This window comes from Austrofundulus limnaeus, unplaced genomic scaffold (assembly GCF_001266775.1).
Source record: "Austrofundulus limnaeus strain Quisiro unplaced genomic scaffold, Austrofundulus_limnaeus-1.0 Scaffold21, whole genome shotgun sequence".
NCBI lineage: Eukaryota > Metazoa > Chordata > Actinopteri > Cyprinodontiformes > Rivulidae > Austrofundulus > Austrofundulus limnaeus.
This window is the reverse complement of record NW_013952423.1, coordinates 1,000,998-1,006,686: the sequence shown is the minus strand read 5'-3', so window position 1 is coordinate 1,006,686 and position 5,689 is coordinate 1,000,998. Positions and strand designations below refer to the sequence as shown.

At 38.6% G+C, this 5,689-nt stretch overlaps 1 protein-coding gene across 8 annotated transcripts in view; it reads right to left on the bottom strand.

Moving 5' to 3' along the window:
- Positions 1 to 5,689, bottom strand: part of cadm1a (cell adhesion molecule 1a) — a 394,751-nt gene that overhangs the window by 175,151 nt on the left and 213,911 nt on the right. The window lies entirely within an intron of this gene.

The following is a 5,689-nucleotide window of genomic DNA, read 5'->3' as shown; positions in this document are numbered from 1 at the left end:
CACTCAGTGAAGCTCTTTTCAGATTAAAAATACATTTGAGGAAATGTATTTTCAGATGCCAAGTAAACTGCATCATGGCAGCCCCCTCGCACCGAACTGGGCAAGACAGAAGCAGAAGGTGGTTCTTAAAGAGACAGAGGCCAATTTCAAGGCATTTAGAAGAGGAAGTGATAAGAAGATAAGTTTATTTTATATTTAAACATAAAAACAGCATTTTAATAACAGCTATAGGTGACATGGATACTTTATTATGGTATCGTATTTAAACATATGCCCGAGAAACACATAATATTGGCCCTTTTAAAAAATATGACTCAAACAGAATATAAAGATAGCTTTGCAGCATCGGTAGAGACCAAATTACACTTTTTTGCACTCCTAGAGATTCCAAGTGCACAACAAAATGCATTTAAAGACTATAAAAGTGTTTTTTTGCGTGACATGTCCCCTTTAAACACAGATACAGTAGATCCATGTGTATGAATCTGAGATACAGCAGTGACCCATGTCAAGCTACAGAAGTACATCAGCAAATAGTGGCCTGAGAAAGTCATCACAGTTGTTGTCTCAATCACAGCATGAAAACTGTTTGCCTAACATTAAATAAGTCCTCAAGGTGTGTCACAAACAAAACCTGCTCTGTTATTCCCTCGGGATTATCATCTGGATTAGGATCCCAAAAGTTTGAAGGCTAAATCTATACCTTTTGTGTCCCCTAAGCTGCTGCTGGGTAGTTGTGGATTTTTTGGGACACCGTGTGCTCACATGTTTGAAAAATAATCAGAGGATTATTTAAGGGCAGTGCTTGAAATGACACCTTGTGTGGGTTCCATCACATGAATGCTGCAGCTTCAGTAGAAGGTGATTTTCAGCAGTTTGTAGGCCATTCATGTTGTTACACTCCAGAGTGTCTTAAAGTAGTTGGCAATAAAAGTGATGCACACAATGCTTATCTCACCCTGTGATAGAAAATGCTCCTCTAAAGCATTGTCAATGTTTTATAGGTGTTTAGATACCAAAGGTGCTGCCCGCTCTTTTTTAAAAATCAAGACTAAGCAGTTCTGAAGCTCATAATTGCTCCGAGCAAAATCTATTTTCAATTATTTATTCATCTGGAGCTGATTTTATCTAATCCYGACTAATCCTGGATAAAGCCATGTCAGCAGCATGCTGGACATGGTGTGATCTGTTGTGTGTGTGTGCAGTGCATAAGCAACAAATAGTGGTGAATATTGAGTTCATCATTGCTGCGATGAAAGTATGCAGAACGTTTCCACGCTTGTGCATTTGTGCGCGCTTTTCAACAGCGGCCCGTTCCCCRCACACACCGATGGGATAAATGTGTGGCTGCCTCGTGTGTCACACCTCCAAAAGCAGCCCTATAAATAATAAATGACTGCCCATGCAGAGGAGACGCCGCAGCGTGAGAAACAACGAAGAATACAGCGGCCTTGTTAACACAACTCCACCCAGCCAGCAAACCTGTCTGAGCTCAGGGACAGATAACCGCTGGCTGAGCTGCCGCTTCTGCATTATGGTAAAAATTAAAAYGCTTTTTAAATATTCGTTAGTCAGACAGATCAAATATTTTTTAAAAATGTAAGACAGAAGGTGTCATTCTGTAAAATGGGTGTTTTTTTGTCCCTATTTTTTATTTACATGCAGCTGACTAGGAAACCAAAGCTTTAACTCATGAAATCAGTTCATTTAATGTCATTCTCAGGTAATTTTCATTTAAATGACTGTATAGAATTTACACTAAAGTTGAGGATATGGCATATGCAGTACATAAAGCAGCAAATAYGACTTCTTTCAATATACTGTTGCCCCAAACAATCCAGGACATTCAAACAATTAATAAACCATAGGTCTCACTCAAGCACACTATAAAATCTTATGCAAAGAAAAAAAGATTCAGTTCTAAAGCAGAGCGTGTTACATAGAGTACAGCAACCTACAAGGAGGATTTGACCACTGGAACCAACGGTGCTGCTCGGTGATTAGAAAGAACACTGACGCAATCAATGTTCACGGCCATAAAATGGCACAGAAAAGGAGAAAAGAAACGTCCTTCATCACGCATACTTTGAACCTCGTCCAATTAATATAAATCATTGAAGTATTGAAACTCAGACAAAAGATCATTTAATACAGAATTCACTGAAAGATTTGATGCCACAGTGGAACGATGTGGCGCCACAGGGAGCAAGGTTGGACTGTTATAAAACGACGGGTGTGGGCAAATGAAAAACTAGCATCGGTGCAAACGCTACAAAAACACAAAGCAAGAGATCTTACACTTTGTTGCAACATCCCTTCATAAATATACTCTGTATTGTTCAGTTTGCTGTTGCAAACCCAATATTTTTCCAATATAGTTTTATTTTTATTTTTAAAGTCTATTGAAGAAAAATTTGTGTAAGCTCTACAGCGAATACTTTAGTCAAATCAACTTTATTTATATAGCACATTTAAACACATGTTGACCAAAGTGCTTCACATGTTATAACCGGAAGAAAAACAACAAAAAAAATGGAATACAAAGTTAAGAACAATAAAAAAAATGTAAAAATAGAACAAAACTTTAAAAGTGCAAAATAGCCAACTCACCATGCTGAATTAAAAGCTCAGGAAAACAGGTGTGTTTTAAGGTGAGACTTAAAATACCAAGAGTTGAAGCCTGTCTAACGTGAAGGGGCAGCTGGTTCCACAGTTTAGGAGCCACATCTTTAGCCACTTTAGTTTGCACAAAGATCCTAGCACCAATGGCCACMCTCTATCAATGGTTCTTAGTTAATWAAAAAAACCAACAACAAAATTATAATTCCTTAAAAATCACGAACATCTAGTCACCTGGCTGGCATTAAGCAAACGTGTCACAGTTGTAGGTGAGGAAATATATTAAAGCTAAACTTTGTATGGCCTTCAATAAACAACCAAAAAAGAAAAAAAAAAACAATCTGAAAAATACACTGAAAGCAAAACTGCAACAAAACAACAAGTCAAAATGGAAAACTAAAATATATAGAAGACTGGGTGCTTAATGATGCAGGTTAATAATGAAGAGGGATAGTTTAATTACTGACGCAGGTTCTTTAGTTTCTTGTTTTGGAAGATTAACATCCTGCTGGTGATGACAGATACAAGCTCTCACTTCACTAAATCAGGATGAGGAAAAAAAACAAAAAACAAAGAGCAAACTCATCAGTGCTGTCAAAAATAGAAATACAAATGTCCTATAATTGATTCTGGAAGACAGGCCATGCATGTCACATGCTTTTTTTATTACCACAGTTGTGTCATCTGTGACATGGATCTTAATAGGCTAATTAATTTAAGTAAAACGGGTACATTAGAGTAATGGGAATTCATAAATGATAGTATGTGTGTTCACATTAAAATCAACAATCACATTTTTTTTTATTTTTGATGTTTTTTATTTGGCATAATTGATGTAAATTTTTTACACAAAACATGGACTCTTCAGCACAAACTGGCATGTTTTTTTTCAAAGCGCCGTCATTATGCTCTAAATTTCCAGTGACTTGTATGTTGAGTCAAAAACCTGATAATGCATTTCACCAGGCCGTCTCTTCCACACAAAACACGTTTCCCCAAGTGTCGAGCAAGCTGTCAGAGTCGTCTCAACCAAGTACGAAAAAAAAAAGGAAAAAAAAAAGAATTCTGCACAAGTTCAAAGATTGTAATATGTATGCTTTCAAATGCGGAAACAAGGCTTTAAAGCAGCGGCGTGGAAAAAATAAAAATAAAAGCAAAAGCCAGTGACATGCATCATTGGGCGAAATGACAGCTTCTTAGTAAAGGGAATTGGCACTGCTGTTTTAGTGGATTCCCCGCCGAATATCATCGCCTCGGTTTCATCTCTGCAGTTGTTGTTTTCAGTCACTTTGAAGCAAGTAATTGTCAAAGCTGAGCACCTTTCAGCCCCTGCAGAGAAGGTCGCGGCACTCTGTCAGTAAACAGCCGTGTTCCTTGAATATCTAATGTCCTCCTCTTAATATGACAGGAACACCGCCGATGGCAGGCAGGAACGTCACATTAGACAAGTCCAAAACACGAGGGAGGAAAAACACTCGTTTCAAATTCTTCAGCTAGAAAGAATAGAAGCTATTTTTTTTAAATCAGATCATACCAATGTCTTTACGATAAGTAATGAGCAGGGAAAAATGGATTTATTGTCAGCAGAACCGTAAAGCGACTCCTATGCAAAAAGCCAAAGAGCTGTACCGTAACATTTCTGGGCCTTGTGATTTCATCTCACAGTAAAGCTCAGCTCAAACGAGGTCGGGAGCACCGCCTGTGCTTCACAGCTCTACATAAGGGATGGGCTTGTGCAGAGAAACCATGAAAGCAATTCATCTTCATAAAAAGCGTAATTGATAGTGATGTATAGTGTTTCTGAGGCCTGGCRAAGCAGCGTTAGCTTGTTGAAGGGCCCTTCATATTTTACACTTTGTTGTTTGTTTACAGCTTCAAAGATGTTCACAGATATTCAGAATCTATTACACAAACAATGAGGCTATTTCAGGTAAATAGGGCGACGCAAATAGATCTGAGACTGACATCTGGAGTATTAGATTCCTGAGGCCGTGCTGTTACTAAAATACATATGTACAACAGAAGCAAGTGCAGTCAATGGTGTGCAGCGGCCAGTATTGGCCCCTTTGGTACGACGGATCGTGTAGCCGTGCTCTTATTTTTTGGCTCATTTGCTGGCATATTGCAGAGCTGCAAAATCGAGATCACCAGCTAATCCAGCGGGGACAGAGTCAGAGCAGCCAGTCCTTGTTCACCTCAGCAGAGGCTTCGCCTGCTTTTGGATAGATGCAGCTTTTTGTCACTCTCAGGTATATAAATCAAAGATGACATACAGTATGTACGATTTAAAGGTAGAAAAAAAGACATCCTCACTTCCACTCTGAAATAGGAGCACAAACCGCTGATGCAGACAAAATAAAAGGCACTTGTATTTTCTTCTTGAAGGCATTGTGAGAAATGTGGCCAATTAATATTCAGACCTATTAAACATGACACATGCTGGCCAGAGTTTGGCAACTTCCCCCTACGAAAAACCAGATGAAAAGCTTGACCTTATGCTGTCGTTTTGGAAAGCTAAGCAGAATTAGCAGCACGGAAGTCTAGATGAGGAAGGAGCTCACTGCCAGCTCCTATTTTGTACCTGTCCACGACTCGGGAAAACTTCGGCAACAACGCAGAGCTTAACATGAGGTCTGAGAACATCCTCAGATAAAACTCTACATTAGTGTTTTTTTACTGACTGAAACCAGTCAAGCTTTTTTTGTGCTTGCACATTAGCCAACGTGTTCTGAGCTGCTTTCGCTCCAAAGTCAATTATTTAAATGAGCTTGTCTTTGGTGGAAATAAAAGTGAAAGACCCCAGCCTCCTTTTTTGATTTATCCTTGTATCAGAGCCCTCCATGGGTCATTTATCAGCTAAATGGCTTTTTGAATCCATACTCTAAAGTTCATTACAGCGATTAAAGATTTATTCAGTCATAGTTATAGATAATTCATCTGAGGCCTATTAAAATGCCTTTATGTTGCTGTACCATGAGGACATTTTTAAAGGGAACATAGAAAAACAGACATTAGATATAGTTTTTTCGGGTGGTTTTCAATTTGCTCCGTTGGGCAGAATATATATATA